This window comes from Asparagus officinalis, chromosome 6, assembly GCF_001876935.1.
Source record: "Asparagus officinalis chromosome 6, Aspof.V1, whole genome shotgun sequence".
Classification (NCBI taxonomy): domain Eukaryota; kingdom Viridiplantae; phylum Streptophyta; class Magnoliopsida; order Asparagales; family Asparagaceae; genus Asparagus; species Asparagus officinalis.
In genome coordinates this window covers 73594685-73617065 of record NC_033799.1, presented here as the reverse complement: position 1 = coordinate 73617065, position 22381 = coordinate 73594685, and positions in this window count along the sequence as shown.

Genomic DNA, 22381 nt, shown 5'->3' with positions numbered 1-22381 from the left:
TGACCCTCGCGTTCATTGGTGTTCAGCCAACACCCAACCTCGCGTCTCAATTCTAAGAGGCGAAGTTGGGTCCTGAACGCCGACGTGGGCGTTTGACTCATTCAACATGAGCTGAACGGTTCTAAAACCACTTCCCACGATTTGGGGGCGGTTACACCCCACTTAGGAGCAAAGTAAGGGGGCGGTTACACCCCTTAATTCCCTATAAATATGGGTAAACTCAACTGAGTTAAGGCTGGTTTTTTTGGAAACGGAAGAGTTAGCAGCAAGGCTGGCATTTTCGGATCTGGGACTTCGCAGCAAAGGTTTTGGAGGAGATCGGCCTTGATCCTTCAGCAACGATCGACCCATTGCATATAGAAAGATTCACTTTCGGCCTCGGATATTACCTCTTGTTCATTTGCCATGAAACAAACATTTGGGTCATGAAGAGCAAATTTGGCTCCTTCTTCATCACTATCCGAGTCACTTGGTTCGGATTCTTCCCATCCGGCATACATAGCCTTCTTCTTCTTGTACTTCATGTACTTTTCTTTGAGCTTGGGGCAATCCTTAGCGATGTGACCCGGTTCGTTGCATTCAAAGCATTTTCCTACACGAGATGAAAACTTGTTGTTAGATCGGGGATTAAATTTTTTGTTCATTTTGATAAGTCTAGAGATTCTTCTAGAGAGATGAGCCACTTCTCTAGAAAAATCAACTTCACTCTCCGACGACGAAGATGAGTTGTCACTAGCTCCCTTGAGAGCTATGGTCTTCAATTTTGGTGACGGCTCCTCAACTTCGCGTGATGGCACTTCCTCCTTCTCCTTCCCCTTGAGCTTCTTCTCATGCACTTTGAGCTTTCCGATGAGACTATCAAGAGCCAAGGTAGTGAGGTCATGAGCTTCTTCAATGGCCGTAGCCTTGGGCTCCCATGTCGGAGTCAAGGAGCGAAGTATCTTGTAATTCATCTCTTGAATGGATAATTGCTTATCTAGACCATGTAATTCATTGATGATATTAGTAAAACGAGAAAACATAGCATCAATGGATTCATTTGGAAGCATTTTAAATAGCTCATAATCATGCATAAGCCCACTAATCTTAGATTCCTTAACTTGGGGGGTTCCTTCATGTGTGACACATAATTTTACCCAAATTTTGTATGCGGTTGCACACGTGGAAACTCTATTATATTCATTAGGGGAAAGACCACAAATTAAGGCGTTCATAGCCTTAGCGTTGAGATTAGCTATGTGCCTTTCTCCATCTGTCATGTTCCCGACTTTGGACTTTTCTTCATATTTTTCTTCTATAAGCCCTAGAATGTCAAGGTCTATGCAACGAAGGTAAATTCTCATCCTAGCCTTCCAATAAGCAAAATTAGTGCCGGTGAAGAGATGTGGTCTAGTTGTGGATTGTCCTTCTAACATATGCATATTCAAAGAGGCCTCCATTAGATCTTTTCTCTAAGGTTGTTAAACCAAAAACTGATATAGAGACCAAGCTCTGATACCAATTGTAGGACCCTAGAGGGGGGGTGATTAGGGTCAAGAGGCTCTAATATGCAATTTAAAACTCAGCACAAGCAAATCACAAAACAGAAGTGCAATCAAATAAAAAGAGATAGAGTTAGGAATCGTTATCCTTGACGCGCGATGTGTTAACGAGGTTCGGCCCGGTGACCTACGTCCCCGCTCCCCACTCTCGAGGAGAAATCCGCTAACACATCCGGTTTGGAAGCCGGAACTTCGTCTACCCAGCGATCCCACAAGATCTCTCTCTCACTACACAGTTTGATCTCACAGATCACACTCCCTCACAGTAGATCTCCACAGATCTCAACCACACAGCAGCAGAAGAAAAAACAAGCAAAAACCTCTCTTTACACAAGCCCCTATAGCAAAGAGAAGAGTACTGAAGCTGGGAAGTGAAAACACACTTGAAACAGGGAGAAAAACAGAGTTTTGAAAATTTTCTCAGGAAACAGAAAAAGCTGTCTCTGGTTTTCAAACGTTAGGGCTTGAAGGAAGAAGAAGAGGTCTGGGGGATTTTATAGGAGAGTTTAAATCATTTTAAAACAAAAGCAAATCTACCCAAAAGAGATAATAATCTCTTCTTCAGACCCTCATCACAGACTGTGCCAATCACTAACAAGTGAAAACACAGGGTTCGAGGCAAACGACCGTTTTAAAAAATCGCGACTGAACAGAGGCAAAAATCAGTTGACCGAAGGAAATTTCGGTCGACCGAAAAAGTCTGTCGGTCGACCGAAAAAGTCCGTCGGTCGACCGACCGAGAAATTCGGTCGACCGTCCGCAGCTATGGAAAAGAAGAAAAACAAGCAGAGCCTCGTCGGTCGACCGGCACGGTCGACCAATCTGAAGATTGAAAATTCGGTCGACCGTACCGGTCGACCGATTTCTGATATATATGAAAAACAGGTTTTTTTTTATCAATTTGAAATATTTGCAAGATATTCGTTTGACCTCTGAAAATTCTGAAACTTTGTAAAATGTTTTTAATATTAACAACAAACTGTTTGGAAAAAGAATTTTGCAGATAGGTACTCATGTTTGTGAAAAATAGTATTTTGTGAAAAAAACGCTTAAAAGCACAAGTCTAAAAACGTGTGTGTGATTCCCAATAGCTTCAAGTAAACTCAGTAACTCTTTGCCTACATTCTAGCACTAGAGAGAAAAACAAAAGAAAGCTAATATCCTCATATAGAGAGTAATATACTTGAGCTTTGATATAGCTTGAATCGGATGAAGCTTTTAGTCGAATTTGTCGTTCTTGAAATAACGTTGCTTCATCTCTTGGCCTCCTCCTCCTATGGATCTCTTCATTGTAGCATATATTCCTTCCATCCTCCATAAATGGCACTAACGAGCTTGACAAATGAATTTACTACATTTACACTCAATAAGCCATTAGTACCGATAATGGTGGTTGTAAGAACATCATCAAAACATAAGGGCTAACAGTAGTCAGGTTATTCTTAAGAATATTCTAAGTGATATTCTCCAGAAACTTCCTGTTGAGGGTAAGGAAATAGTTTAGACTCGTGTACCTATTGGAGTATTCAAGTTATTCTTAAGAATATTCTGAGTGATATTCTCCAGAAACTTCCTGTTGAGATTAGGGAAATAGTTTAGACTCGTATACCTATTGGAGTATTCTGGTCTCTTGTTTGTTGGTAGAGATGAACCCGATGATGGAGAGGAAGAATTTTATATTCTATCTCCTGGTCTCTTGTTTGTTGGTAGAGATGAACCCGATGATGGAGAGGAAGAATTTTATATTCTATCTCCTGGTCTCTTTTTTGTTGGTAGAGATAAACCCGATGATGGAGAGGAAGAATTTTATATTCTATCTCCTGGTCTCTTTTTTGTTGGTAGAGATAAACCCGATGATGGAGAGGAAGAATTTTATATTCTATCTCCTGGTCTAAAGAAAACTCAAAGTGGGATCTCCACTTAGAGAATTTGGACAGGTTTAAATAATCCTCGTTCGTGGAATGAATCGAGAGAAGATTCTGGTTGTGGTCCTAACTGTAGTAAGGTTTGACCAAGTGGGGGTTTGAGACGATCCTAACTGTTTAAAGGTTTGATCGCTCAATTGTTGGACCTCTCGTTCATGGAAGGAATCGAGAGGGGATTTTAACTTTGGTCCTAACTGTTTAAAGGTCTGACCAAATAGGGGTTTGAGACGATCCTAACTATTTAAAGGTTTGATCGTTCAATTTGTGGACCTCTCGTTCATGGAAGGAATCGAGAAGGGATTTTGGCTTTGGTCCTAACTGTTTAAAGGTTTGACCAAATGGGAATTCGAGACGATCCTAACTGTTTAAAAGTTTGATCGTTCAATTAGTGGACCTCTCGTTCATAGAACGAATCGAGAGGGGATTTTAGCTTTGGTCCTAACTGTTTAAAGGTCTGACCAAATAGGAGTTTTGAAATGATCCTAACTATAGGAAGGTTTGATCGTTCAATTTGTGGACATCTCGTTCATGAAAGGAATCGAGAGGGGATTTTGGCTTTGGTCCTAACTGTTTAAAGGTTTGACCAAATATGAGTTTTGTGAGGGAAGATTGATCCAAAGAGGTGATCGAATCTCATCTCAGCAAAAGAGTATTCGGAAATCACCGTGGGGATGTAGTGTTTATCACTTTGTTCGTAATGATCGGGTTATCCCTAAGAAAATTACATATAACATTTTTCCGAGAACTTCCCGTTACATGAACCATCCACCCCCAGCTTTCTTCGTGAAACTGGATCTAACATCATACCGAGTTACATGACCAGGTTATCCTTAAGAACATTACATGTAAAAATTCTCCAGGAACTTCCCGTCAAGAGTGGGAAACAGTTTAGACTCATATACCTATTGGAGTATCGAGGAGCAGTTTATACTCGTATACTCTTTGGAGTAAGGGGAAACAGTTTATACTCATGCACCCAATGGAGTTAGAGTCGTCTTTACTTGGCTTGTTTCGCCGTTATGACGCCGGAGTCAATTAAGGCTTGGATTTTGTTTTTGAGTCCAAAGCAAGTCTCGGTGGGATGAAGAACCCTTCTGTGATACACACAGTAGTTTGGATCCGTAATCCTCTTAGCTCCCTCTTGATCTTTGATAGGTGGTAACTCAATTTTATCATTGGCGAGAAGGTATTTTAATATGGCTGGAGCTTCATCATTTTTGAAAGAATACTCCTTTTGAAACTTCGGATCGAGAGTCTCGTTCCCAGCGATTGCAGATGTCGTCGGTCGGCTTCTCTCAGCTTTCTTTCTTTTAAGAAAGTGTTCAGCTTGTTCACTGCGCATTTTTAAATCTTTCTAAGTTTTGGATGGTACGACCCCCAGGGCTTCCAGGACATCGATGGAGAGATTATTGTGGCATGTTTGCAGGATAAACTCCTCTGTAATAGGATCTCTATAATTCATTGCTTTGTTACGGAAGCGTTTGACAAAATTGTCGACTGACTCTCCATCTTTTTGCTTCTCATCTAAAAGAGTTCCGATTGACACTTCGGTGTCATCATCGAAGAAATTGCTGAGGAACAAACTTTCTATGTCATCCCAGCAATTGATGCTCCCTGGCTTGAGACGTCGATACTAATCGAAGACGGGCCCACGAAGGGTGCTAACGAATGACCGGACCATTAAAGCCTCGTTTCCAGAGATCATGCCCAAATGAGATTAGAAATAAATCAAGTGCTGAGTAGGCGAGCTTTTCCCGTCAAACGGTGTGAAGTTAATCAGATTTGAATTTTGCCGGGTACGGTATTGAATCCCATTCTCTTGGGTAGGGACATGGAATACCCATCTTTTTCACTTCTTGAGCCGTCATCAAAGCGTTGATTTTGTTTTCAAGCTCTTTCATTTTCTCGTCATCGTCTATGTCTTCATTCGAAGGACGTTGAGGAGAACGAGTTAGACCACCCCCTGTAAGAGGTGCCATTGAACCACCCCTAATATCGTTATTGGGAGGATGCGTTAAACCACCCCCAGCGTTATTGTTATTGGGAGGTGTATTAGCCATAATAACTTCATCCACTTCTGGATCACTATTATCTACAATATTCCGAGTGTGGCGGCTCGATTCAGCTCGCTGACTAGACTCAGGAGGTTGAGACCGTTGAGCTAGTAATTCTCTCATTTGTTGGATAGCTAACTCCATCTCTGTCTTCATCTCAGCTCTAATTTCTTCACGTTGTTTGGCTAGAGCTTCTTGAAGTATTTGAGCGAACTGATCAGAGGTGATTGTGAGTACTTCTCTGGTTTGCCCTGTGCTAGATACTGTATCATCCGAAGCGATCGCAGAACAAGTGTCCGAGAGCTCGTCCTCTGATGACTTTCCTTCATGCATTCTCTTGAAGTCCCTATGTCTGATGGCTCTTAACTGGAGTCGGGACATCCGTTGGGCAATTCTTGAATTAACTTTTCCTCTCGGGGAAAAGTCAGGATTTGATTCACTTGAATGCCGCTTAGATTTTTCTTTATCAGCCATGTTGATGGTGACTTCAGGGAATTTATCCTCTTGAACAGCAAGCTTCTTGCGAAAATGTCTCGGCTTGGGCTTTGATATTTCGGTAAAAAGCCTCTGGAACACTGAGATTTTTTACGGGATGGCTTCTCGTTTGGAGTAGTCATATTCCGAAAATGCTGCTCTAATGAGTCACGCATAGGAACAATGAGAGCTTATTTCTCGAATAATTCTCTTTCGAAAGTTATTCACACCCACAGCTTGATAGTACGATTCATTGGTATGATTATCGGAAAATCCGATCGTCTGTTGGTATGACCTCCTAGGTATAACGATGTCTTTTAGCGAACACATCTTCTTCTGTAGGTGTAAAGCCTCATTGGTGTTCTCAGGACAACTTGTTGTCATATTTGAGCGACCCAAGGTTATGTCAGGGGTCACACGTTTAGAACCACCCCCTTGCGGGTGCGGAGTCTTAACGGGCTCTGAATGCTGATTTTGCACAACTCTAGACTTTGGAATCCAAACTTTGCAGAGTTTTGGTGGTTCTTTGGCCACCATTTCCTTCTTTCTTTCTCGTCTTTGTTGTAAGAGAGCACGGGCATGAGCAGCATTTGCACGATGCTTTTGTATACATTCTTTGAGGGTCGAACGAACCCTTTTGACGAGAGTCCATTCTTCTGTCGTTGGTTTAGTAGAGATATGAGTGATTGGTTGTCGAGACAACTGAACCATTCGATGCCTCCTCGACTCTAGGTCCGCGTGATAACGAACCCCGTCGGTTTGTTCCAAGGCCATAGCTATTTGGCGAGCACGGCGCTGACGTTGTCTCTGACAAGCCCTTTTTGTCAGTGCTGGTAGGCTTTGATTCCATGACTCCTTAATTGGAGAAGAGTCATTGTGAGCAGAGGTGTTGCGAGTAAAATCCTCAGCAACAATCGGATGAGAGTCTTCATCCGTAGCCTTTGACAACTTCAACGAAGATGAAATCTTCCTACATTTGCGAGGTGAGGAAGATTTTACAGATAAGGATGACAGATACTCCTCAAACTTCATTTGGTTGAACTCGTACTCGATCGTTGATTCAACCGGGATCTTGATCGGCTGCGACACGACGGTCTCGGCAGCGAGACCGTTGGCTCCCACTTTGGTCGACAGTTTGTTTGCGTCAGGAATAGGTTCTGTTGTAGAATTCATTATAACTGTTTATCGAGTACAATGAATACAAAGGAGTAAGTTTCGTACTTTGTAAAACTACTCTTTACAATAAAAATCAAATTACAAACTCCTTAGAAACAAACGCATGATCGTTGTTTGGATCGCTACTTGCGTGGGATCTTTGCCTGTGCCGGGAGTGCTTTGACTCGTGGACCACCAAATCACGGATCGTGAGGGGTTTAGTGATTCTTCCTTCGTTTATCGAAGTAGGAATTTGAAGTGAATATCTTATCAAAGTAAGACGATCACTCTTCTTAAGATCAAGTCAAAGCTCGAATCTCAAGGAATTGCCAGAAGCTCCAGTACTCTGCTCTATCTGCTCGAAAATACTCAGCCCTCGTCAGTAATGATCCAATGGGGGTATTTATAGCCTCCAGGAACAGTTAGAGGAAACGTGCCCGTGAGACAGCATTTGCTGTCTCGGCGGCCAAGACAGTGTTTGCTGTCTCGGCGGCCGAGACAGAGTTTACTGTCTCGGGTTCCGAGATAGTAAACACTGTCTCGGAAAACCCAACTGCCCAGCGGTTTCCGTCGTAACTACCTTCCCACGTTTCAAACTCTGTTATTTTGACAGTTATCCACGTGATTCTCGCCCACGACGTTCCCCATGTTCTTTGACAGTTAATGGACACGTGTCGGCAGTTATACAAAACGGTTTTTTTATCCTCACAGCGAGAGATAGTAAACACTGTCTCGCGTGCCGAGACAGTCTACACCGTTCCTTGTGTTCTTTTGATCTTTGGATGATCTCCTCTTGAGCTGTATTTGGATATCTTTCAGCATTTTTTGACGCCTACAATAAGCTCTTCATCTTCTTTACTTTTTGATGTCTTGAACTCATCTTGCACTTATTCATATTTGATGTTGAAAGCTTCAATGATAGTTAGCGCACAATAATATTCATAGTGATACACATAAAGAATAAATTGTTATCATCAAAATTATATCTTGGGGAAATGATATCCAACATAAACATTATAAGTCTGAAGACTTATATAAAATTAAAGGAATAGAAAGAATAGCTAAAAGAATATTGCCTAGAAATAGATATATATATTTGAAATAACAGAAGGACGTAAAAAAAGGCTTTAGGTCATAAAAAAGTTGAAGGTCTAATTCCTCTACTTTCAGAACAACATATAAGACATCTTAGAAAAAGGTATAAAGGTAAAAATTATTTATGTTTTGGAACAATACAATTATTTATTAGAGGAAGTTTTAATATATATCACCAAAGATTGTAATATTATTTATTAGGTAAAAATCATATTTCTTTCATTTTAATATATATCACCAAAGATTATAATATATTTTTCTGTTAGAGATTAATTCTGTAGTTTAGCTGTACTCTAAAAGACATAAATCCTAGATATAGATTTCCTCTAACCATAGCTATTGTCGAATGAAAAGGACTGAAAACTATTCTATTATCTGATAAAACTACTACTATAAGTACATTATTTTTTGGTCTAAAGTCTCCTTTAATAAATATTTGTATTGCTTCACAATATAATTTTTATCTTTATATTTTTCTCTAAGATGTCTTATATATTATTCTGAAAGGAGAGGAATTACACTTTCAGTCTCTTTATATTTGTTGATGTCAAGTGATCACACAGTCAATTATAATGGTTGGATGAGTTTGTTGAGGGGCCGCTCCCTTCCCTGAATATCTGATTATGAGGTTAGTGGCTGAAGCCTATACAAGTAACAGTTTGTCAGAGGATGGGCGCTGGTTCCCCCGTGGTTCCTCAAATGATCAAGTCACCTGGTGAACTTGAGTGGGGAAAATGAAGAACTACGTGAGTTCTTTTGTGCAGTATAGTTTGTAGAAAAGGGAGTTTTCTAGATCAGAGATCAAAAAAATTCTTTCTCAGGTTAGAATAATACCTCTATTCATACTGATGGTATAAGGGTAAAATAGACACTTCGGTCGAGAATAGAATGGCGGTGAGTGAGCATGGACTGGTTGTTGCATCAGCACATACTTTATAGGTGTCGGCCGATGAGTGGAGGATAAATCATCTCAGCATTAAATGAGAAGTGATCGGGGGCATGACTGTGCCTACATGGTCCGATGAGTCATGAAGGCTATAAGGGCTAGAGGCATGATGCGTCTGCCAAGCATTAAATATGATGCTGGCATGTTATCAGTGGGGGAGGCTCGAGGCTGAAGTCGTCTTTTGGCTTCACCAAGAAGTAACACCTTTCGAGTAGACCTCGTGAGGCGTCGAGCATTTGGTCGAGAGGGCTAGTTGCAAGTCGTCTTCAACAAGAGGATCGACAAGTACCACCTTTCGAGTCGACATTAGGGGATGTTGACTCGGCGAGTCGGCTAAGTCTGAATCCATGCTAGTCTTTGGCTGCTAATTTGATTGGGGTATTGCATGTAGAAGTGCACCTGTCCTTTACTGGCAAAGGGCTCCACTTTGGTGATTAAAAACACCATAACAGTTGGCCCCTTTCACTTGGAGTCGGCTTGAGCCGGGTTCGAGCGAAATGAGAGTTGCTTTGGATGAACGTGGGTGTGCCTTAAATGAGAACTGAAAAGTCTCTTCAGAGAATACGTGGCTGACGTCACCACACATTCTTTTTGACTGTCACAACTCCACTTTTCTTAGCAGATTGTGGGCTATTCGAGATGAATGTGTTGTGCCTCGATCTCTGAGATGTCGCTTCGTGTTCTGAGAATTAATCCTAGCCGTTAGACAAAGCTTGATCCGGCCGTTCAAATTTTGGCAATTGTAAATTCAGCTGCCTATATATAGAAATAGGCCATGAAGGTGGTGGTTACTTCTTTTAAAATCCTCTTTAGAGAACTCAAAATCTTTTCCGTTCATCTTTTTTCGACGACCATTTCTTTATTTTGTAATGGCATCAGATCCTGTAGATCGACGAGCTCTTCTGGCGGAGGTCCACTCCAAGGTGACCCAAGTGCAGATGAGGATGCTCCATAAGAGATTTGATATCCCTCAGGAGTGTGAGCTACTGGCCCCGACAAGGTTAGAGGCCATATATGATCATGGGTCAGAACAGGATCCGCTCTACCTGAAGCATATGGAATTTGGCTTGCGGCTACCATTGTACCCTTTCCTCCAGCAAGTTTTTACAGTGCTAGGGGTATCGCTAGCCCAGACAAAGCTGAACACCATCACAACTTTGGTGGCATTCATGGTGATCTGCCATTGGCTGGGAATAAAGTCATCCTTGCGGGTCTTGGGCCACCTGGTGACTGTGAAGGTGAACCCGACTAAACCCCCTTCCATTTTCAAATGGTGGGGAAGTTCAGACTCATCACTGACCTTCCTGACTCACACAAGGACTAGAAGGAAAAAGTTTGTTTGGGTCGTGGGGGACGACCTGGAGTTGGGCTGCTCGAACTAGCTCGAAATAAGGAGGGAGGTGCTGTAGGCGTTAAAAATTACCTATAGGTCCCCGCACGTGGCTCAAAATAGAGAGAAGATGATGAACGTCACTATCCGAGTCACAGAAGCTCATTTGTCGATGGCAAGCGCATGAAGTGAGTTGACAAACCATGCGAAGCAATGGAACTTCGGAATAACAGAAGTACGAATGGATCGTGAGCTCCGCATCACTTACGAAAGGTGAAGCACCCCTCGTGTCCCATCTACTTCATATATGATTCAACCATGGGATCTTATTGATCTCCTTGTTACCTTTTCGACGTATTTTGAACCACATAATTCCGAGTTCGTACGATGAAGATACGGCGGAAACAAACGGAACGCGTGAAACCAAGTTCAGGCCAATGCTTGGCCGAGACACCAAATGGTGTCTCAGCCATGTTTTGGCCGAGACACCAAATGGTGTCCGGCCAAAGTATGGCCGAGACACCCACGGGTGGCCGAAGCCCCGAAAATCTATTTTTGGCTGTTTTGAGCCGTTTTTCAATCGTTAACCACCTGTTCTAACTGATAAAATATCACCCAAGAACGTGGTTAAGTAGTTACAATTGAGGATAAGAGTGAATCAACCGTTCTTATCCGAAAACAGAGCGCAGCCCTAAAACTCTGTGTTTGGTTATTTTGAGCCGTTTTTCGATCGTTAACCACCTGGATTTGTTCTAAATGATAAAATATCATCCAAGAACATGGTTAAATGGTTACAAGTAAGGATAAGAGTGAATCAACCATCCTTATCCAAAAACAGAGCTCTCAAAGCCTATAAATACAGCCCTAGGGCCTTCATTTTTTAAAATCTGGAATTCTCGAGCGTTGGCGAAGCCCTACTGAACTAAAGACTGAAGGAGCACGAATTTCAGAAGAGAGGAGGAGACCGGATAGAGTTCGTCGGCATAAAGAAGAGGAACTCGTCAGATCTACACTTCCCGGTCATTAGCCTTGAGATTGCCCCATTGCGGTGATCTCGAGAAGAGTGATTATCTCGCTGTTGCCGAGATAATTGCTTCGGTTTCTTGATTCCTTCGTGAATCAACAAAGCTCCAGATCTAATCTGATCATTTGGTGGTTCACAGACATCAACGTCCTCGTCACAGGCCAAGATCCTACGCAAGCAGCGAGCGATAAACACCTATTGTGCTGTTTGACGAGAGTTGTACTTTCTTTTCATTGTGTAAGGATCTTATAAAGAGACTAACTTTTGTTTTCATTATAACGTTTGAAGTTGTAATGAACACAGCAATGAATACATCAACTTTCTTCCTAAACAAGCTGGCGACCACAGTAGGAGCCAACAGCCTTGCTGCCAAGGCTGTCGTGACGCAATCAACGATCAAGATCCCGGTGCACGAAGAGGTCGAATACAAATTCGACCATCAAAAGTTTGAGGAGTACGTCTCCTCCTCCTCCTCTAGATCCTCCCCTCTTTGCAAGTGCAGGAAGGCCTCCTCCTCCAAGAAGATCCGTTGGTCTTCAGATCTGAATACCCAAGAAGGCAATCTTCCCACTACCGCTATCGTAGTTGCACCTTACAATGATCTGTTGGCGTCTGATGAAGCCAAAGCCACAGATCCGGACACTTTATCAAAGAGGGCTCATCAGATGCGCCGCCAACATCTCGCCCACCAATTGGCTAAGGCTGTAGAGCAAGTGGACGGACTCCATTACCAAGCAGATCAAGAGTTCAGAAAGCGCCAAGTGGCTAAGCCGTCACCACAACAAGCATCAGGGTCCTCCTCCCAACCGTCAACTAACAAATGGGTTTGTGTCAAACGAACCCGTTCTACTCTCAAGGAGCGTATCCAGAAATGTCGTGCACTACTTGCGTATGCACGGATTCTCGTACAAGAAGCACAGAAATTGCAGCAGGAGAAGGTGGTCAAGAAATCACCAAGATCTAAACAGGTTTGAGTACTGAAGGTCAAAACAGCACCTCTACCCGACAAGAGACACCAGTCGTGTCTCTCGCTCGATTCTAAATCGGAGGCTGTTCCTCAGCCTTCGTCAACTTCAAATCCCGCTCCTATTGCTCCCGCTCCTCCTTTGAAGCCCTACGACAACGTGGATCTCTCCAAATCTAAAATTCCATTGAAGGATCGCCTGGGTCCTCTACATGAAGATTGAAATAGATTTATGGTCAAAGAACGCTTGGGTATGGTGAATGAACCCTGAGCAACTCATCATGCTGGGGGTCGTACTCGCCCTTGCAACAAGTCTGAGCCTTCTCGTAAGGAGAAAACTCCTATAACTGACCTTCTTAGACTGCGTGTCAAAGTCCAAGAGCCCATTGAGGTCCCACGCTCACGAAGGCGTTGCTCAAAATGTACGACTCTTGAGAGTGCCAACAAGGCGACGAATCTTCAGAAGGAAACATATTCGTCAGACAACGACATTATACCTGAGAAGTCATACCAACACACGATAGATTGCTCCGGTCATCATGCTGATGAGTTGTACTATCAGGCTGGGGGTACAAACAGATCTTGAAAGAGAGATACCCAAGAGATGGACTTTCATTGTCCGTGCGTCAAACTCATTAGGGAAGTATTATTAATGTGTAGCTGCCCCAAGACTGCTCTACAGAAAGGATTTCCTCTGAAGCGTCAAAAACTAAGATAAGGCATTTCCGTAGAAAAAGATTAGTTGCACAAGATGACGAATTTCTAGAAGTTACAATTAACATGGCTGATAATGGAAAGTCGGCTCGACCTTCTAGTTCTAACCCATTCGTATCACATCGTCTAACTCGGCTATGCGCAAGGACTACTAGACATAGGGGTTATCAGAGAATGCAGAGGGGATTATCCTCGGATGATGAAGCGTCAGATGCCAACTCTGCAGTCGCTTCTGATAAAACGGTATCCAGTCCAGGATAATCCCACGAGGTGTTCATGATTAACACCGAGAAAGTAGCCAAAATGGTTGAGAATGCTCTAGCCAAGCAGAAAGAAGGATTCAAAATTGAAATGGAAATAGCTATGCAGCAGATGAGGGAAGAGCATGACCAACAGATTCGAGCTCTGTCCAATCAACTTGGTGAATCCAGCCATCACAACATTGATGACCAAGCAAGTAGCGATTCCGACACGAACGAATACCTCGATGCAGAAAACTCTCCCGTTGACCAAAACGCTAGAGTGGCCCTACTGAGAATAATAATGCCGGGGGTGGTCCCACCAATGACGATAATACTAGGGGTGGCCCCATTGTTCTTCCTCAAAATCGACCAAGGAAGGATACGAGCGAGGATGAAAAGATGAAAGACTTCGAGAGCAAAATTGATGCTCTAATGTCTGCTCGAGAGGTGAAGAAGACTGGCATTCCGTGTCCCTACCCGAGAGAGTGGGAGTCGATCCCGTACCTGGCAAAGTTTAACCTGATCAACTTTACGCCATTCGATGGGAAGGGCTCGCCCACTCAATATCTGATCTACTTTAAGTCCCACTTGGGCATGATCTCTGGCAATGAAGCCTTGATGGTTCGGTCATTTGTTAGCACCCTTCCCGGGCTCGCCTTCGATTGGTACCGCCGTCTCAAGCCTGGAAGCATCAGCTACTGGGACGACCTGGAGAACCTGTTCCTTGCTCACTTCTTTGATGATGACATCGAGGTGTCAATTAGGACACTCTTCGATAAGAAACAAAAAGACGAGACGGTCGACGACTTCGTCAACCGCTTCTGGAATAAGGTGATGAACTGCCGAGATCCGATCACAGAGGACTTCATCCTCCAAACTTGTCACAACAACCTCTCCATTGACATCTTGGTAGTTATGGGAGTAGCACCGTCCAACAGTTGGAAAGAGTTAAAGATACATGGAGAGCGGGCCGAATGCTTTCTCAGAAGGAAGAAGGCCGAGAGGAGTCAACTGACGGCTAAACCTCCAAATTCAAGCTTCATCTCCTGTGGTAAAGAGAAGGCTCCTGCAGCTGCTGTTGATGCTAATCAGACGTCACAACAACAATCCTAGGTACAACAAAAGACTCCAGGTCCGAAACTCCAAAAAGAGTACTCCTTCATAGACGAAGACGTTCCAGCTATTTTCGAATCCCTCCTTGAGAACAACAAGATGAAGCTACTACCTATCGCAAATCAGGAGGAAGCTGACAATACTGTGGATCCAATGTACTGTGCATACCACAAGAGGATTCTTCATCCTACCAAGGCTTGCTTCACCCTTAAGAATAGCATCCAAACCTTGGTTGAAGCCGGTGTCATAACGCTAGGATAAGCCAAATGAGAATGGCGCACTCCGAAGAGTATATGAGTATAAACGGCTTCTCAATCCTCCAACAGGTATATGAGGTTAAATTACTCCCTACATACTCCAAAAGGTATATGAGTCTAAACTGTTTCCTTTCTTTCACAGGAAGTTTCTGGAGAGTGTCATGCCTGGTATTCTTAAGGATAACCCACTCATCCAACTACGTACAATGTTAGAACCATTTTTGCAAAAGAAGCTGGGGATGGATGATTCATATAACCGAAAGTTCCCGGAAGAATGTTACATGTAATATTCTTAGGGATAACCCGGTCATTACAAATAAAGTGATAGACACTAAACTCCCACTGTTAAAGTCCTGACATAGCACTGGAAATTTTAATTCGAATGGTCTATTGTGATTGCCAAATTCCCTTCGTGTTAAGATCTCGTCACTTGACACCAAGGACCCCCACTGAGTAATCGGTACAAGTTAACACTCTCACTGTGATTTGTACTCCTACTCCCACTATCTACTTGGTTAAACCTTTAAACAGTTAGGACCACAATCAAAATCCTCTCTCGATTCTTTCCATGAACGAGAGGTCTGCAAATTGAACGATCAAATCTTTAAACAGTTAGGATCACTCAAACCCCCCATTTGGTTAAACTTTCCTACAGTTAGGGCCAAAGGTAAAATCTTCTCTCGATTCCTTCCATGAACGAGAGGTCTACTTTCAAATCGAGTGATCAAACCTTCCTATAGTTAGGGTCACCTCAAACACCCGTTTGGTCAAACCTTCCTACAGTTAGGGTCAAAACCATAATTCACTCTCGATAAATGAGAAATTCACCTTTAGTTCTGTAATAAAACCTCCCGATAGATAGGATTATACGAATCTTTTTGATTCTCGGAGTGGAGATCACACTCTTAGTTTTTACTTTTCAAATTCTCGAGGTGGAGATCCCACTTCGAGTCTCCTTTGCAACTAGAGATAGAATATAAAATGCTTCCTCTTCGGTTTTGGGAGATAGAATATAAAATTCTTCCTCTACTATTTTGGGTTCGTCTTTGCCCCAAGAGAAGAAACAATCCTTCAACTCCATAATCCGTGTCTTCCACACACGGGGAATTTTATCCTGAAGTTTAAGTAGTGATAAGTCAATGCCTAACACGCGTTGCTGGTTTAGTCTTTCACCGATTAAAAAAGACACCATAATTCAAGTCTGGGGAAGCTTATCCTAAAGCCTAAGAAAAGATAAGTCAGCGTCTAACACGCGTTGTCGGTTAGTCTTTTACCATAAAAAAAACAAAAGCCCATATATTCGATATTGTGGTAGGTTGTTATTAATAACACCATAATCCGTGCCTTCCACGTATAGGAAATTTTATCCTGAAGCCTAAGTAGGGATAAGTCAATGCCTAACACGCGTTACCGGTTTAGTCTTTTACTGATTAAAAAAGACACCAGAATTCAAGTCTAGGAAAATTTATCCTGAAGCCTAAGAAGGGATAAGTCAGTGACTAACACGCATTGCCGGTTAATCTTTTTCCATAAAAAAGGACAAAAGCCTACATATTCGATATTGTGGCAGGTTGTTATTAATAACACCATAATCCGTGCCTTATACGCATGGGGAATTTTATCCCGAATCCTAAGTAGGGATAAGTCAGTGCCTAACACGCGTTGCCGGTTTAATCTTTCACCGATTAAAGAAGATACCAGAATCCAAGTATGGGGAAGTTTATCCCGAAGCCTAAGAAGGGATAAGTCAGCGTCTAACACGCGTTGCCAGTTAGTCTTTTGTCGTAAGAAAAGGACAAAAGCCTACATATTCGATATTGTGACAGGTTGTTATTAATAACACCATAATCCGTGCCTTACACGCACAGGGATTTTTTTCCTGAAGCCTAAGTAGGGATAAGTCAACGCCTAACACGCGTTACCGGTTTAGTCTTTCACTGATTGAAGAAGACACCAGAATCCAAGTCTGGAAAATTTTATCCCGAAGGCTAAGTAGGGATAAGTCAGCACTTAACATGCGTTTCCAGTTAGTCCTTAACCGTAAAAAGGATAAAAGTCTACATATTCGATATTATGGCAGGTTGTTATTAATAACATTATAATTCGTGCCTCACACACGTGAGGAATTTTATCCTGAATCCTAAGTAGGGATAAGCCAACGCCTAACACTCGTTGCCATTTTAGTCTTTTATAGAATGAAAAAGACACCAGAATACAAGTCTGGGGACCTTTATCCTGAATCTAAAGTAAGGATGAGTCAACACCTAACACGCGTTGCCGGGTAGTCTATTCCTGTGACAAAGACAAAGTCTATGTATTCAAAATCATAGCATCAAGTCTAAGAGAATTAGCTCTCTTAGCACAACATCACATGTGAAACGGGTTTTAATAATTCACATGCTAGCCCGACTCAAATGGTAGTCTGTAAAGGTACGTCAAATCCGTTGATGGCTGAGGGTTGGCCAAAAATCCTAAGTCTACGTCTAACACACGGTGCCGTGTAGTCTATTCCCATAAGAAAGACGAAGTCTACGTATTCAATATCGTAACACTAAAAGAGTTAACTCTTTTAGCATAACGTTACGTGCAGAACTGACTTAAGCAATCTATGTGCTAGCCCAACTCAAACGGTAGTCGGTAAAGGCTAATCAAAGCCGTTGATGGTTGAGGATTTGCCAAAAATCCTATAAATACAAGAGTCATTGACGTCTTAGTTCATTAGTTTGTCTCATGACTTGAGCATCCAACAACCTCAGAATAAGATCCATACATGCAGATAAATCACTTTTAATAGTTGGTCCTGTAGACTCGACATTTTGGACTGTCATGCTCCAATGCCTTAAGAGCTTAAACTGTACATACTCTAGCAAATGTACGAGTATAAACTGTCTCAACAATGATCGATGCGAAACCCTAAGGTCAACGCCGGTCAATGCGTAATCCTAGGTCAACGCAGTCAACGCGTTACGATGAAAGTCAACACCGATCGATGCGAAACTCTAAATCCAACCCCGATCAATGCCAGTCAATGCGTTGCGATGAAAGTCAACACAAATTGAAGCTAAAACCTAATATTAATATCGTTCAATGTGTAACCCTAGGTCAACGCCAGTCAACACGTTATGATAAAAAGTCAACTTCGGACGATCCAAAACCCTAAGTCAACGTCGGTCAATGCGTAACCCTAGGTCAACAACAGTCAACACGTTATAATGAAAAGTCAACGATGGGTAATCCGAAACCCTAAGGTCAACACGGGTCAACGCGTAACCCTAGGTCAACGCCAGTCAACGCGTTGCGATGAAAAGTCAACGCTAGGCGATCCGAAACCCTAAAGTCAACATTGTTCAGAGATAGTCAGTTCTGAGTCAACTTGATGACATGAGCCAAAATTAATTTATTAGTTTTTGATTCGAGACTTCGACGACGGCCAGACGATAAACGCAGCGCCAAAAGAATTTTAGCTATTCATATTGAATAGACTGAAAAATCAAAGGAGTCAAGAGTCAAAGTTAACTACAGGTCCTCTTACACCCACTGAAGGTTAAACCGATCACATCCAAAGTATTTCAGGCTCCTCTATAAAAGAAACAAGACTGAAACACTTTAGAGGGGGTATCTGTAAGTGTTAAAAATTACCTATAGGTCCCCGCACGTGGCTCAAAACAGAGAGAAGATGATGAACGTTGCTATCCGAGTCATAGAAGCTCATTTGACGATGGCAAGCATATGAAGTGAGTCAAAAAACCATGCGAAGCAACGGAACTTCGGAATAACGGAAGCACGAATAGACCGGGAGCTCCGCGTCACTTACGAAAGACGAAGCACCCCTCATGTCCTATCTACTTCACATATAATTCAACCATGGGATCTTATTGATCTCCTTGTTAGCTTTCTGACACATTTTGAACCACATAATTCTGAGTTCGGACGATGAAGATACGATTGAAATAGACGGAACACGTGAAACCAAGTTCAGGCCAAAGTTTGGTCAAGACACCAAGTGGTGTCTCAACCACAGCTTGACCGAGACACCAAATGGTGTCTCGGCCAAAGCTTGGCCGAGACACCAAATGGGGTCCGCAGCCCTGAAAATCTGTTTTTGGCTGTTTTGAGCCGTTTTTTGACCGTTAACCACCTGGATTTGTTCCAACTGATAAAATATTACCCAAAAATATGGTTAAGTGGTTACTAATGAGGATAAGAGTAAATCAACCATTCTTATCATAAAATAGAGCTCTCGAAGCCTATAAATACAGCCCAAGGCCTTTATTTTTTCAGATCCGGAATTCTCGAGCGTTGGCGAAGCCCTACTGAACTGAAGACTAAAGGAGCATGAATTTTAAAAGAGAGGAGGAGATCGGATCTAGTTCATCAACATAAATAAGAGGAGCCTGTCAGATCTATACTTCCCGGTCCTTATCCTTGAGATTGTCCCGTTGCGGTGATCTCAAGAAGAGTGATTATCTCGCTGTTGCCGAGATAATTGCTTCGTCTTCCTGATTCCTTCACGAATCAATGAAGCTATGGATCTGATCTGATTGTTTGGTGGTCTACGAACATCAACGTCCCGTCATAGGCATAGATCCCATGCAAGCAGCGGGTGATAAATACCCGTTCCGTTGTTTGACGAGAGTTGTACTTTTTTTACATTGTGTAAGGGTCTTATAAAAAGACTAACTTTTGTTTTCATTGTAATGTTTGAAGTTCTAATGAACACATTAATGAATACACCAACTTTCTTCCAAACAGGCGCTCATAGAGGGTGACTTGCTCGAGACCGAGAGGAATGCGCTTGATCAGATTAAGGCGTATTCTGGCTCTCACCGAGTTGAGCACCTTCTTGACAACTCGGTCTTGTCAGTTTCCAAAGTGTCTATTGACACTCCCACTACCAAAGACCAGGATAGGGCTTCAGCCCTTATTATAGGGACAGTGGAAGCGGTGATGGTGCCGACTGCTCCTCTGACTGATCCCTAAGAAGGGCCATCTGCAAGGCCCAAGAAGCAGCTCCACTGAGACTTTCCTCCAATAGAGGCCGAGGTAGGCGAGGAGGATCCTTCTATCACCCTCGTCCATAGGAGAAGGAGGCGTCCATGGAGGGATGAAGAGCAAGCACCTCAAGCAGTGGCTGAGGTGATTGAGACTGACGTTATCTATCAGGACGCGTCAGCTCTAGAAGAAGAGGCCAAGGCTCCCTAAGAAAAGGTTGGAGTCGAGGCTAGAGCCTATGCTGGCGAAGAGGGATCATCTGCTCATCGTGGTGAGTCGTCTCGCCATGGAAAAGAGCCTGCTAAGGAGGAGACGGTACCTCCCACTGGATTAGAGTATCCCTTCCCTCATCGTGTTGATGAGATCAGAGAAGATGAATGGGAGAGGATATGGGAGTACCTCATTAGGACTTTAGGGTTTGGCCCTCGATATGTGCAGGAGCCCAACCTCGAGCACCGATATAAGCATGCTCACCACCTTGATGTTAGAGGGACCATCCTCGGCTCTCGTGTGGCTCAGTCGAGGGTGGTTGAGCAATTCTAGCTTCCTCAGGATGAAAAGTTCTTTAAGGGGGTTACCAATGCCGATCTCCACTTAAGCCTTAGGAGCTACTTGGTTCGAGACGCTTTGGTGGAGCAGGAGATGTTTGGTCAGATGGAGCACATCCAAACTTCATATCTCAAGCTTTTAGGGGAGGTTGCTTTTCTAAGAGCCAGCAGAGGGGTTGACTCAGAACGTGCTATGGAGACGCTAGTCCCAGAGGCTTCCGAGGTCGATAGGCTTAAGCAAGAGCTGGAGGAAAGCCAGAGGAAGGCTAGGAGACTGGGAGAGGCTCTCGAGGAGAGGGATTATGCCAAGACACATGTCGAGATTAAGAAGAAGACGGCAGTGTATGTGAGGCATCAGATGGACAAGGAGCATGCAGCGCTCGTCAAGCTTCTGGGGGAGGTCGCCCACTTACATAAGTCACTGACAGCGGCCTAAAGCCGCAATGCCCATCTTTAGTCGGAGCCTCACCACCAAGAATTCATTAAGAGGTATCACCAAAGTATCACTGGAAAAACTAAAGTGGTGATAGCCTGCAAGGCCGAGTACAACTACCTCTCGGCGTAACTCCTAGTTGAGATGAGGAACCCGTCCGATCGCTTCCACTATCCTCATATTATGGCCAACTATTTGGACGAACTGGTGGAGGTGGAAGCACTTGGAGGGGGACTCAATCTTGGCGAGGAAGAGGTGGAGTCGGACAAAGGAGGAGACTACTCGACTCCTCCGCCGACTTCTCCTAGTTGCTCCTTGCCTTTGACTCCTGGAGCGGGGATGGACCTCTCTTAGCCTCCTAGGAATCTCTCATCTTCTACTCTTGTATTGTATATATGTATACATTATATCTTGTAAATACTACTTGTGAATAAAAAAAGAGATTTTTGAGCCATCATTACTTTTCTTGTGCTGTGCAATCTCAATTTATGTCTTCTGGATGAATTGGCTTAACCATAGACTTGTGAACTTGACTGCTGACTCGAGAGCGCTCGTCCTCCATTTGGAAAACACATCTCGAATCTAAGCAGTTGTTCTTTTCTCTTTTTGGTTTGGAGCCAGTCAAGTTTACGGCTCTTTCCAATTGGTGTTTGAACTCTTTGGGGAGAGTGTCTAAGTTCGATAAGTTAGCTTTTGTGGAAGTCCATTGTCAACTCTAGAGGGTCAACTAGGTCTGGCTGACTGTTCATCGAATAGATGTTGTTTGGTGAGTTTCCAAAAGCCTTTATTGAGCAGGTGAAACACTACTGTTTGAAACAACGTGATGACGTCATTTGAAGTCAAAGAGTTATAGCGTCATTTTGATTTTCAAGCGAAGAGGCTTAGAATAAAACGGGGCGGTACTTTGAGTTTTGTGTGAACAGTTTGGGATTTCGAGGTGTATCCCATTCGTTCATTTTGAAATGAGCTAACCCTTCAAATAATTCAATGTATCCCTCTTGGGTGCTATATATAACGCATTTGCAGCGAAGAAAGGATTTCTTTACCAACTCCTACTCTAAATCTTTGGTGCTTGTCTCTTTTTGACTTCCTCAAATCTTCTTGCAAATAATATTCTCCATGGCCACTCAGACTTCCACCACTAGCTGCAATGAGGAGAGGATCACTCTTCTCCTACCAATTCGTTCAAAGGTTTGCCTCAGAGAGTTTGAGGAGTACTATGGGCTCTATGATATTACCAAGGCCTTTACGCTTGTAGCACCAGGAGGGGATGAGCCAGTGTACTATCACAGCCAAAATAAGGTGTCGATGTACCTCACTTATCTCGAGTATAGGCTTCGGTTGTCGCTTCATCCCTTCATTAGGGACGTGTGTGCTGCTTTTGGGGTTCCCCTTCTCAATTCACCCCAAATGCAATTAGGGTTTTCGTAGGTTTCGTCGTGATTTACCACTGAGTTGGTATCCTGCCGAGCATGCCTCTGCTGGGGCACTTGGTTGGTGTCAAGTTGACGAGGAGGGACCCCCGCTACTTCCTCCACTACAGTGGGGGTTGAAAGCTCATTTCGGACACTCTA